The 12,265-nt window shown below is 52.3% G+C and overlaps 1 long non-coding RNA gene across 1 annotated transcript in view; it reads right to left on the bottom strand.

Annotated features, from left to right (window-relative positions):
* Positions 1-8,317, bottom strand: part of LOC308634647 — a 41,291-nt gene extending 32,974 nt beyond the window's left edge. The window contains exon 1 of the long non-coding RNA XR_014019055.1: positions 8,222-8,317. This is a non-coding gene — a long non-coding RNA (uncharacterized lncRNA). The remainder of the gene's footprint in view (positions 1-8,221) is intronic.
* Positions 8,318-12,265: the final 3,948 nt, after the last annotated feature.

The following is a 12,265-nucleotide window of genomic DNA, read 5'->3' as shown; positions in this document are numbered from 1 at the left end:
TTTCAACAGATGATCCCAGAGCAAGGACTTCAGTCTCTACTCATGCTATGAACAGAATGTTTCCCAGGCGATGGATAACAGACCTCAACAGAAAACCTAGCATCACAGAGCTTCACAAGAAAAGAACCTTTTGTCCTTGAGTTAGACCAAGATTTCCTCACATAGGACACTAAGTACAGTCCACGAGGAATGAATTGGTGAGTGGGGCTTTATCAAAATCCAAATCTTCTACTCTTTAATAGACACTCAAGCAGGCACAGCTTGGAGGAAATGGTGGCAAAGCATATACCAGAAATAAACCTGGGACTCATATCCAAAATATACACGGACTCTTAAAACTCAATAGTAGCAAAAGTCAGAAAAAGAGTGGGCAGAATAAAGCCACTTTGCACAGAGTGTAGACACCAGTGCCAAATTAGCACACAAAAAGATGTTCCACATCATCAGTCATTAAGAAGGACAAATTACAGCCACATCAAGAATGACCCACACCCACTCCAAGGGCTGGAATGAAGGAGGCTCACCTCGCCTGGGGGCCTCTGAGGAACTGGCCCTTCCCACTGCTGAGGGAATCCAAGATGGCACCAGCACGGGGGAAAGCCCTGGGCAAGTCTTCACACACCACTGGATCCAGCCCCTCCACTCACAGGCTTTTCTCTCAAGATATGAAGTCGTTTTTTGTGTTTTCTTACAAGAAATATTTGCACATGAATGTTCACAGCAGCTTTATTTGCAATAGCCAAAAATGGAAACAACTGGAATATCCTTGAGCCCTGGCGTGGATAAAAAGGCAGAATACATCCCCACCACAGAGCACTCCTCGGCAGGAACAAAGGGGCGCTCCCAACAGCGGGAAGGAACCTCCAAGTGAGTATTCCGAGTGAAAGGAGCCAGAGTGTCATGCCCTCTGGTTCCATCTACCTGAGATGCTGGAAGAAAGCAGGAAAGGGTCGTCAGGGACAGGCACTAGGGCACGTGGGCTGAGGGCCGGGGACAGTGGAAGCTTTACGCGCTGGACCCCGCTGGCGGCACAGTGATGGAGTGGCTTCACAGGTGTGCACCTGTCAGAACTTACCAGATCATACGTTCTAAATGTGTGAGTTTACCATACGCCAATTACACCTCAATAGGGCTGACATGTGTGAAAATAATAAACGTTTAAAAAATAATGGTCTTGTAAACTCTTCAGTAGCATTGTGAGATGCTCATGATAAAACGCTACAAGATAAGAAATCTAAATAGTGTATAAAATCTGCTCATAAAAATAATGATTTTTCTTACACAAAAATGTAAGAAAAATTAAACAGCTCTATATAATTCATCATGATTCATTTTAAAATTTACTGAATTATCTGAAAATGTAGACAGTGCTCTATGGGAATGGGGGGCTATGGGGACGCTCCCCCCACATGCTCCTGGGCTGCTGCCACCCTGTGCCCAGGCGGCCTGCCCCTGCTCCTCACCAGAGCTGGACGCTGTCTGTCACCCGCAGGGCCAGGGCTCTGCACACTGTGGTCCACTTTCTCTGGGAGCTGAAGCTAGAAACACCGAGGGCCACACCTGGCGCTGCAACCATGGCCCTTGTTCTCCACTGTGCAGCAGAACCAGTCCCTGTCCTCCCTCTGTGCCACCTGCCACCGCTGCTTCCTTTCAACCTGGGTCTCCTCTCTGTGAGGTAGCTCAGACTCCCACAGTTTCCTTGCCAGCTGTCAGAGTGAGCGTCAGGCTATCACGGGCTGCAGTCTCCCATCGGTCTTCTCACTTAGCTTGTGAGAGATTGATGCCCTCGGGGAAACTGAGTTGTGCCCCTTCAAAAGCACCATCAACTGGAGGCACAGTCTCTGACCGTGCAGACCTCTCTGCCGAGTTTTCCCAGAGTCCTGGAAGGGCCCACTCAGGTCCCACGGGGCAGCAGTGTGCCACAGACAAGCAGGGTGTGACGTCCAGGCCAGTGCAGAGCGGGTCCTCCACCACCAGCCCAGCACTTGCTCTTGAATAATCAAACACACGACCTCTCAGCAAGAGCTCCCTGACAAAGCGTGCCAAGTGCGTGACACTCATGCATCCTGTCCTCACAATGTGCCAGATGCACACCCAGAACCTGCCGGAGTTCTCACAGCAGTGGTGATTCTGCAGTAGGGGCTCATGGTCTCTGCTTCTAATGCCTTGGGAGCATTCAGTGCCATTTCTACCCCACGGACTCCCTGACACATCCTTCTTGACCCAATAGTAACCACATCTTGCCGTGTGTCCTGTGTGTCTGACTTTGAGCGTGAGGGAGTTACCAGATGTTGATTTGGCACGTCACATGCCACATCTGTCCACCCAGTCTCTGGCTGGGACATGCGGGCACTTCCCATCTGTTGCTACGAACACCCATGTGCACCCGTGCCTCCATCGTCTTGCCTAGGGACCTGGGACTTAGGATGCATACGTGCTTACCTGCCCAACTCTTCCAGAATGCCTGCCTGTGCCTCCCCACGCCGGGATTCCTGCCCTCAGCCTCCCGGGACTGGGATTGTGTCCCGCTAGAGCCGGTGGTGTGCACAGGGGCACCCAGGGTGCTGTGGTCTGGGATTCTCCTAGTGCTCGTTGCCCCTCGTGAGCCCATGCTGGTGAGATGTCTTTCAGACCTCTGTCCTTCCTTAACTGTCCTGGGTCACTGGTTGTCATTAGTGCAAGTGTGTCCTGGATACAAAGCTCTTCCTCCCACCGGGGGCTGTCCCCTAGCTGTCTCAGTCGTGTCTTTCTAGGTGTTTTAGTTTTGGTGTCGTTCAACAGGTGCTTTCCTTCACAGATGTGCCTGTGACAAGTCCCTATCTATCCCCAGCTCCCGAGGCCCTTTTCCTTAGACAGTTCTTCTAAGAAGTGTAGAATTTTAGCATCCACATTTAGATTTGTGGACACTTTGAGTCAATTTCTGTGAGAGGCTTGAAAGGGGCCTGATGCTGTCTCTTCTGGGGAGCAGCCCACGGCCAGCTCCACCCGTGCGGCTCGGTATCATTTACACCCCGTGGTCATTCTTGCCCGTGTCCTGTTTGTTGGTTTGTTTTTAACCACTGTGTTTTCCTGATCTTTTATTTACATTTCACTTCTTTGATCATCAGTTTGTGCTTTTGTTCTGAAGTTTAGTTTCATGCAGACCTATTAAATGGCCTTATTCACGTTTTCTTATACAAGTATTCATGTTTTCTCATACAGATGCTTACTGCCTGCTCTGTTTAACAACTGAGAGCAGAGATGGAGGAAACAGATGACAGACAAAGAAATGTGACAGGAGGTCAGAACTTACAGTCAGGAGAGACCCCGTCACACAGAAACCGAGGCCCAGTGGACAGCTGCAGAGCTGACATCAGCAGGCAGTGAGGGACCTGGGGAGCAGAAACCCCACTCAGCCACTGAGCCACATCCCCAGCCCTTTTTTGTATTTTATTTAGAGACAAGGTCTCACCGAGTTGTTAGTAATTCATTTTTAAAAGCACAACGCATATTAGAAAAGAAGCCCTGCATTTATCTAATACATATGCATGAATGACAACTTCCCAGACTAAACATCGTCTCAGGTACCACCTGCAGCCCTCCCTCTGACCCACGGTCACTGCTGCCCTGGGAACCCCAGCCACACCTGTGTTCCCATTTCCAAACACCCAGCCCCCATCCCGTCTGCACTTACTAAAGCCACGTGTCTTTTCGGGTCCTGTTCAGTGGCCACGTGCTCCACGAGCCTGAGCTGGACACTAGGGGACGTCCTCCTCTTCTGACCCTGCCCCTTGCCTGTGGCTCTTTCTCAGAGCTCCCAAGCCCTCTTCATAGAGCCAGGTCCAAGCCGAGGGGGTGGGGATTGCAACCTGGCTCTGGCACGGGCAGCATGTGTGAGACCACGAGGCGCCACAGGCTGGAGGAGCGCTCAGGAGAAGGGACAGCGGCCGGCCGGGCAGACGCAGGACTGGGTGGGCTGACCAAAATCAGGGCCCAGAGGCAGGTGCCTGGGACAGCCCTCGGCACCGGTCAATCTCAGGCACGCACCTCGAGAAGGTCGCGGAAGCATGGAGAAGGAGCACTGACCCTCGCCGAGCCGAGTGAGCAGGGGCTTCTTTGGCTGCTGTCTGTGCTGATGACTCCATTTGTCTCAGAACCTTCGAGGCCTCCTCTCTGGGGCAGCAGCCCTGCCGTACACAGCATCTTGGGTAGAAAGCTCTTCCTTCGCCCCCAAGCCTCCGTGCCGACGGGGTGTGGTCGTCTTGCCAAAAAGCCCGCTGTTACTCCCACTGCTCTGGGGGCGACCTGCCTTGGTCTTGTGGTTTCCTTCGGGGCTCCTTTAAGATTTCCTCTTGGTAGCAGGTTCTTGGTGTTTATTCTAAAGTGCTCCTTGAAGTGGCCGTTTTGTGTCATTTTTTACTTCCATGTTAACTTTTCTCTTTCAGAACTCATTTTATATGAGTTGGGCCATGAGAAATTGTCGGGATTCAGTTATTCAGTCATGTTTACCATAGACTCCAGACAGCGCCTCCTGACGTTTGGCCACGTGTCCGGGGACTTCAGGTTGTTTTTCTCATCATGTCTCTCAAGGGCGAGATTTGGAGAATCTGTATCTAAGAGTCACGGAATCTCCAGCTTGCCCAATCTGCTCTACACTCAGCCACTGAGTGGTGAGAAGGCGGTCATTGACTTTCCAGTGGTAGAGTCACCATGTTGGCTTCCCCCAGTTCCAAGTTCTTTGTCAGGAGTCAGCTCTCATTCACCTTAGTATGTTACACGAGGCTATTCCAGATGCTGTGTCTGAGTTCACGTCGGATCCCTCCTTTTTCTGGACACCTGTGTCTGCTTTCTTTCCCTCTGTGCTTTTCATGTGGGGTTACGTGAGCTGCGCCTCCTCCCACGTCCAGCTCTTTGTTTTTAAAGAAATGCAAGACTTCACATAATAAGAAATAAAACAGATTACTGGAAAATGTTGATAAAGCATCTTCCTTCAGAAAGCCTGTGGTTGTCCTTGTCTCCTACAGGGACCAGTGATGGCCGACCCCTAGTCCAGTCAGGGCCCGAGGTGATTCAACGCAGTCGGCGTTGACTAGGGTCCCAAACAAATGCCTGAGGGCTGCTGACCACTGAAACTGGTGCCAGTCATCTGGGTGCTTTCTCTCCGTGCCACCCCCTTGTTCCTTATCTCTTTGCTGTCTTTTGGATGTATTATTTTTTATGATATTGTTAGCTTGATAGCTGTATTTTTTTATAATTCCTTCTGCCTTTTTCCTAGAGATCACAACTTGCGTCCTTTGATGATCATGTTTCACTTTGATTTGGGCTCTTCGGTTCTCAGCACCTACTGAAAACTGACTTGGTGTCTGGTGTCTTAGGCGCTAAGCTACCACTTTCAAAGCCCACAAACACCCCTAGGGTAAGAGCCACCCTGGATATTTGCATTTCCCTCCTGTCCCAGATCAGGAGAGATCACCAAGGCTTTCAACAGAATTTTCCACTCTTTCTCCAGTTTTTCTACTTGTTCTCAGTGGAGGATTGATTGGTCCAAACCACCATGTCTGACAATGGCGGGTGTGGGAACGTGGTAGTTACCATTTGGGTTGTTGTTTGGTTCATCTCCAATTTTTTGAGTCTTCAAATGCCTACGGAGATCCAGCAGCACGGGCAGTTGGGACCTGCACAATAGGATCCGAAGTTCATCAAGTTCTGCTGGGTTCCCCGTTATCTCAGAGCTTCAAAATGTCGCTTTATCTGGGACAGTGAAATTCCCCAGGTTGGAAACAGGAAGAAGTGATAACAAGGAGCCCAGGCGTGCCATGCCCTGGGCTGGGGACGATGGGAATGAACCAGCACACTCGGTGGCGGGAGGCTTCCTGACTGTTGCACTGAGTTCACTAGGAAATTACAGCACGCTCTGAAAACCACAGGCTGAGAGTGCCCAGGGTGCAGGTGGCCGTGGGGAGTGAGGAGTCCAGACAGGTCACTTGCCAGAGGGAAAGGGCCATGTGGGGAGGGGCGCTCTGCCAGCAGCCCACACCCCCAGCTCAAAGTGCCCTTCAAGAGGAGCGGACAGTGCCAATTAAGCACAGAGCTCCCAGTAAGAGGTGTCACAGATGGGCCACAGCCCTTCTGCCTAGATCCATAAAGCCAAGTTGATCTGGACTTACCTCCTGGGGTGGTCCCCAGAGGAAGAAAGCAAACCCTCCAGGACAGAGCTGTGTGCCCTCAGGGTGGGGCAGGCGACCACTCCTTCCCAGGAGGATGCGGTAAGGAAGGAGAACAGGACTGGACCTGCATGGCATCCTATGGTGCTGTCCCATGTCAGCCACCGAGAGGCCCGGCAGCCTCAGATGGCAGGTGCTATCTGTCCCTGAACCCCTGCACCACCACCGCAGCAGCAGCAGCAGCCGTGGGGGCACATCCCTCCTCCTCCACCACAAACATGAACCTAACAGCCAAGAGCTGCACACAGCACCAGCGGGAACCCACGGCAGTGCAGACCTGGCCCGCAGCCTCCACGCCAGCACTTTCCTGAGGTGACTGCCCCAAGGAGCCGGTGAGGTCGGCCAGCATAGGCACTGCCAAGGACACCAGCCCAGCCATCCTGGCAACCCCTGTTTCAAATTAGCCTGAGACTAAATCCAACATCGTGTCAAAGTGAACAATCGGGAAATGAGTTCTACAAACTTCCATGGGCATAAAGCAGATGGCCAGTTGCTCTGAGTGCTGTCAGTCACCGGCTCCTGAGACCATGGGGTGGAAGGCGGCACTACCCCGGGGAGGGCCTAAGGCTGTGGGAGACCTGGCAAGGGGCAGCAGCTATGGGGAGCCCACGGTTTGTGTCCTGGAGCTCATCTGCCACCAGGAACCTCTGAGAAACAGGCTCTAGGAAATCCACTGGGCCTCTGCCTAACAACCAGGCCAGGAAGTCACACCCCATTCTGGGGTCACACTGAGTGCACTTGAGCTCGCCACCTTCTAGGGCTGACAGCGGCTCTGCTGGGGCATCCAGTGTATGCAGGGGAGGAAGGCCAGGACTCAGCTGCACCCCGTGCCCCACGGCTAAGCCACACCTGAGCCCAACGTCAACACTGACCCAAAGCTCCCCTCCTCCCACAGTCCACCTGCCCTGGAACAGGTGCTACGGGCAGAATGTGTGTCCACGATTCACACGTAGAAGCCCTGACCCTCCAGGTAGAGATGTGGGTCACGGGGCCTAGGGAGGAGATCAGCTCCCGAGGGTGGAGCCCCGAAGGATGGTATTCGTGTCCCTGAGAAAGATGGGGCTGTCTGCCACCGTAGAGCCCTCACAGAACCGAGCTCACACTTCCAGCCTCCAGAACTCCAAGAAATACTTGTCCACTGTTCAAGCTGCCCTGAGTGAGGGACTGGTCCAGCAGCATCAAAGACAGAGTCTGAGCCTCGCTTCCATCTGGGCCACAGGCCTCATCCATCTGCCTCTGCCCTTGCTTCAGCACCCATGGGTGGGGACAGCTCACGTGCAGGTGTCATTTCCTTTCCCATTTCTTCCCTCCTCCACCTCTTCTTCCCCAAGCCAGCGGAAGCAGTTCCCACTAGATGATGTATCTAGGGAGATGTAGAGGTGAACAGAAGAGGAGACACCAGCATCCAAGCAGGGAGGCCCGTCCACTGCCGTGACTGTGAATCCAGCCAGACGCCCAGGGTCCTGGAAACCAGTGCGAGGGGGGAACAGGCTAGTAGCAGAGCTCACCGGCAAACAGCCTCAGAGCAAGCATTCCATGGGGCCCCTAGGTCTCAAGTGAATATCTGCTGAAAGTGATGAGGTGGGTCAGTAAGACCCTGCCTACAGCCGGGTCAGCTCACAGCCAACAAGGAAAGAGAAGGGGGCTCAAGAAGCAGAGAACCCACAAACATGGTGCTGGGCCCAGCAGTACAGCTGGGCCCTTCTCCTCCTACCCTCAGCAAATGCTTCTGAGCACTAACAGGGCTGGGAGATGATGACCCTCACGCTGCTCATTCTCTCCTCCCCTGCGAGGGCAAGACTCCAAGACAGGAAGGAGTGGCTCGAATTTGAGGCCTGGAAGGAATGCTCAGGAATCTCCGCTCCAGGGCAGAAGTTCTGCTTCTGCCATAGGGACCAAGTAATGGTGCCACCACCTCATGGAGGCCTGGGAGCTTACTTCACCCAGGACTTAGGAAACTGCCCGTTACTGTGAGATGTTGGGCAAAATCTTGAGTGGAAATGCCTCCCAACACTCACCTCATTTGCTGCAATCATAGCAAAATTGAGAGGTCCGTTGCCCGTTAACAGGGCCCGGGTGGCTAGTGACCCAGCTCAGGCAGCTGCTGAGGTCACAGTCAGCTGCTCATCCTGCAGAGGGGCAGATGGCCAGGCAGGGAGGGGGCAGACGCCCACAGGGCCCTGATGGACAAGCACATGTGGTCAGTTGAGAACCTGATTAACTGGACAGTCCAGGGAGGCTAGCCCATCTTTGACAAACGGTTTCCATGTGTCTGTCCCCCTGCAGCCCATGCGAGGGCACCTAGGAAGCAGAAAGAGGACCCGTCCCTCCACCAAGGAGGCTCCAACAGTGACATGACCCCAGCAGTCCCTGCCTCTCCCTAAGGAAGGTACCACCCACACCTGGTCAGGGTTCTCTCCACCCTACAGGGAGCGGCGACTCCATGAATCCCACCACATGGTGACCAGGTCCCCTTCAACACCCACCCGGCTTCTGGCCTCCTAACCTCTTGCTGAGGGAAGAGATAGAAGATGTGGGTTTGCATGGGGAGTCTGCTCTCCCAAGGGGCAGTTAGGAAAGCCAGGGAAAACCTGGCCCCGGGAACTTATGAAGATATTGAAAGGGAGGAGTCCCGTCCTGGATCCCTCCCCAAATCTCCCACAAGTCTGACATAAACTGAAATCCTTGAAGACAAAGAGACGGAGGAACCAAACACCTGCCCCGAATACCTCCCATAGAAGCAGGTGTAGGCAGAGGGAGCTACCCTACAGCACATGTGTTGCTGTAGGGACACCCAGGACCACACTCCACCCTGGACACCAGGCTGCAACCCGTGTCCTCCAGGAACTCTGCAAGGATGCAGGGTGCCTTGCGATGACTTTCCAGGACCTCAGCCTTCGACACTCCTGCAGCTCGGGCACATTCCCACGAGCTCATTAACCCAACAGCAAGGCCCACTGTTTCCAGACATGAGCCGACCTGCCGCAGTCTTGGCTGGGCACAGAATCACGAGCCACCACACAGCTTTGTAGATTCAAACAGCAATTCTTTATTCCCGAACTCACACCGGCCTCCTCACACGTTCTGGGGCAATCCCAGTTCTGCTGCCACCCAATTCACCTACTCCACGAGGCTTATTTCCCAAAATGCTCTCTGAATCTCACGAGAGTTCAACAGGAGCTTAGGCAGCGGGAACGCCCTAATTCCAGCAGCAATAATCCTCAACATCGAACTTCCCTAAAATCCAAGGTCTTAAACTGGGAACGCCCTAAACCCAAGGATTGGGATACTTCCTCAAACTGCAGGATACACCCTAATCCTGGATCCACCCTCGTCCTTGGGCAGGGTCACCTAACATGCAATGTCAACAGCGAAATTAACATGGGGTACGCTGGCAAGGAAATTTCCTACTTGGTAATGGCCCTCAGCACCGACCTGAGGGCGCCTCCCACCTCTGCCCAGCCGTGTCGCCATCAGTTTCCCCCTCTCCCCCGTTTCCCGGTGGTTCCCTCAGACCTTTGGGCTGCCCAGCTCTGCCTTCAGCTCACTCACATGTGGGATCTCTGGCTAAGCACTTGCAAAATGCCTCCTACCTCTGCATTCCTTTGTTGCTGAGTTCAGCAGCTCACCTGCTCCTGCCAAGGTCATATTCCCAGGCTCTGCATTTCCCATCCACCTCCATTCAACCCACACTGCCTAGCTTCCCAGTCCCTACAGATGTCATTTTGGTGGGCGTCCCTTCCTAGGGGAAATCTCCAGACTTAACCTTCACCCGTGTCACAGTCAATACAATCCCAAGGAGGTGCTCCAGTTCCCCCAGGACACACAGTGTTTCCTAGGTACAGCCTCTAAATCTTGGCTCTGCTGAAAAGTCCATTGCACACGAAATCCTACCCACTTCTCATTCCCCAGAGTGGCCCTCAAATGGACACCTCAAATACCCCGTCAATGCCGAGGGTTGGAGTGATTCATAAGCTCTGGTTATTTTAATGTGTTGGCAACATACAAGTATTCTATAAAGACAAAACTATAATGTAAACAGGAATTCTGGGAGGAAGGGAAATTCAAGAAAGTGTGGCCCAGAGCTGCTTCTCTGGTGGCTCTATAGGAGAGACATAGGGGAAGGAGTTAAAACCCATGGAACGCCCAAGGATGAGAATCTAAAAGGAGTTTCCCACACCAAGTCAAGACTCTAAAGGGCTCCATGTGCCTTCAAGTATAAGTAAGAAATAGTCCTCACCATGCAGGAAGTAGCAAAGCAATGTACTGGTTTCCTCCCTACCATGAGAGAGAAAAAACGGCCCTGGCAGCCCCCAGCTGTCCTCTCGCAGGTGTGCAGTCTGAATTCACATTGTTGCAGATCCAGAAACCTTCAAGCTGGACACCAAATTTGCCTGCACCTTCAGTCAAGGCCCTGGGCATCAGAAGGGAGAGAGGGCAGCCTCTTGGAAGAAACCAGCCCCCAGCCTATCCAGAAGGCCATGGGCAAAGACAAGGCACAGAGCAGCTGCCTTCCAAGTGAGGACTCAGTGGCTGCAAGCTCATTGTGATGGATGTTTTAAAAATATAAAAGTGAAACATACAGACAAAGAGCACACCAGATTTAAAAAAAAAAAGAATTTCTAGAAATAAAACTATGAGAATTAAAAGAAAGATCTCAATGATCTCCTTGTCCAGAAGACAAAACTAGTATACAATTCCTTCAGCTAAAAATAACTCAGGCCCTAAATACCTTTTATTCACTACATAGGAAGATTCTGGGAGTGTGGAGAGGACCGTCGGATCAGCAGACTTGAGGTCTGAGAGCAGCACTCTGGTGAGCTCTCTGGGTTTTCTCAGACACGAAGTCAAATAAGCCAGCCACGCAGAGACAATAACGGGTGCAGACAGAAGCCCCAACAAGAGCTGCTTTCTCTAGTAATGATCTAGAAACAAGGAGCCTAGCAAGCAAGCCAGAGATGTCCAGGGTGGCAGCACCACTCCAGCAGGTATCACAGAAAGAACCATGTTCACCCACTGACATGCAAGTACTGCGCAGGCAGCCTGGACGTCCCCCACCCTGCGATGGGGCAAGACCCTCTCTTCTCCCCTCTAAGGGAACAGAGGACACCTGAGAGAAAGTCAGGAATTTCACCAGCATCCAGTGATACCAAGGCCATCTCTCCTCTTGGTCACATGGAAAGAGTACTGAGGAACTCCCACACCCCACACCACGGCTGAGGAGTCGCAGCAAGCGCCCCACCCACAGGAGTGGGGAGTGGGTGTGAGTGGAGTGAGGGCCTGCAGCCCTGACTCACCTGCACTAATGAGACCCCCCTCTCCAGCCAGAGAGGATCAGAGTAAGCCAGCCAGACCTGCCACTCCCAGTAGGTCCCCATGTCAAGACAACACCCAGAGAGTCCAGGACTCAGTGAAAGCCAGGCACGGTCAGAAGAACCTGGAAGCTCTCAGAGTGAATGTAAAGAGGCGATCAATACTCAGCTGACACTGAGTGGTAGAGAGGTCACAGCTACCTGACACAATGTCAGAGCCACCACCGGACTTCAGACACGCTGAAATAAGTGAAAAAGGGCAGTCTTGTGAGAGGAATAGAAAACTTTTACAAACATAAGCTATAGTTTAAAAAAAAGAGCCAAATGGAAATTCTAGAACGGAAAATAATGTAATAACTGAAATTTAAAAAGTGCAGTGGTTGGACTCACCCAAAAAATGGTGGGAACAAAGGAAAAAAAATAGTGGAATGGAAGATGGAAACAGAAATGGCCCAGGCTGGACACAGAAATAAATAGACTAAAGATGAAGAGAGCCTCAGGCCCACAGGACTGTGGCTAATGCTCTCACAGTGGTGTCAGCGCAGACTGACCAGAAAAGAACTCAGAAAAGCAATGGGAAAACTCCCCATATTTGGCTTAGTAAATCCCCAAAACGATGAGTGCAAAGAAAGGCACATGAAACCATGTCACTAGTCAAGCTAGAAACTAAGAGCCAGAAAGAAGTCTTGAAGCAGAGGAAAGACTCCCTAGCAGGGAGAATAATTGGAACAACAGTAGAAACCACGCAGG

Source organism: Spermophilus citellus (genome assembly GCF_964194105.1).
Source record: "Spermophilus citellus genome assembly, chromosome: 15".
In the NCBI taxonomy this organism is placed as follows: Eukaryota; Metazoa; Chordata; class Mammalia; order Rodentia; family Sciuridae; genus Spermophilus; species Spermophilus citellus.
The sequence above is the reverse complement of the archived record's forward strand: the minus strand, read 5'-3'. Positions and strand labels throughout refer to the sequence as shown.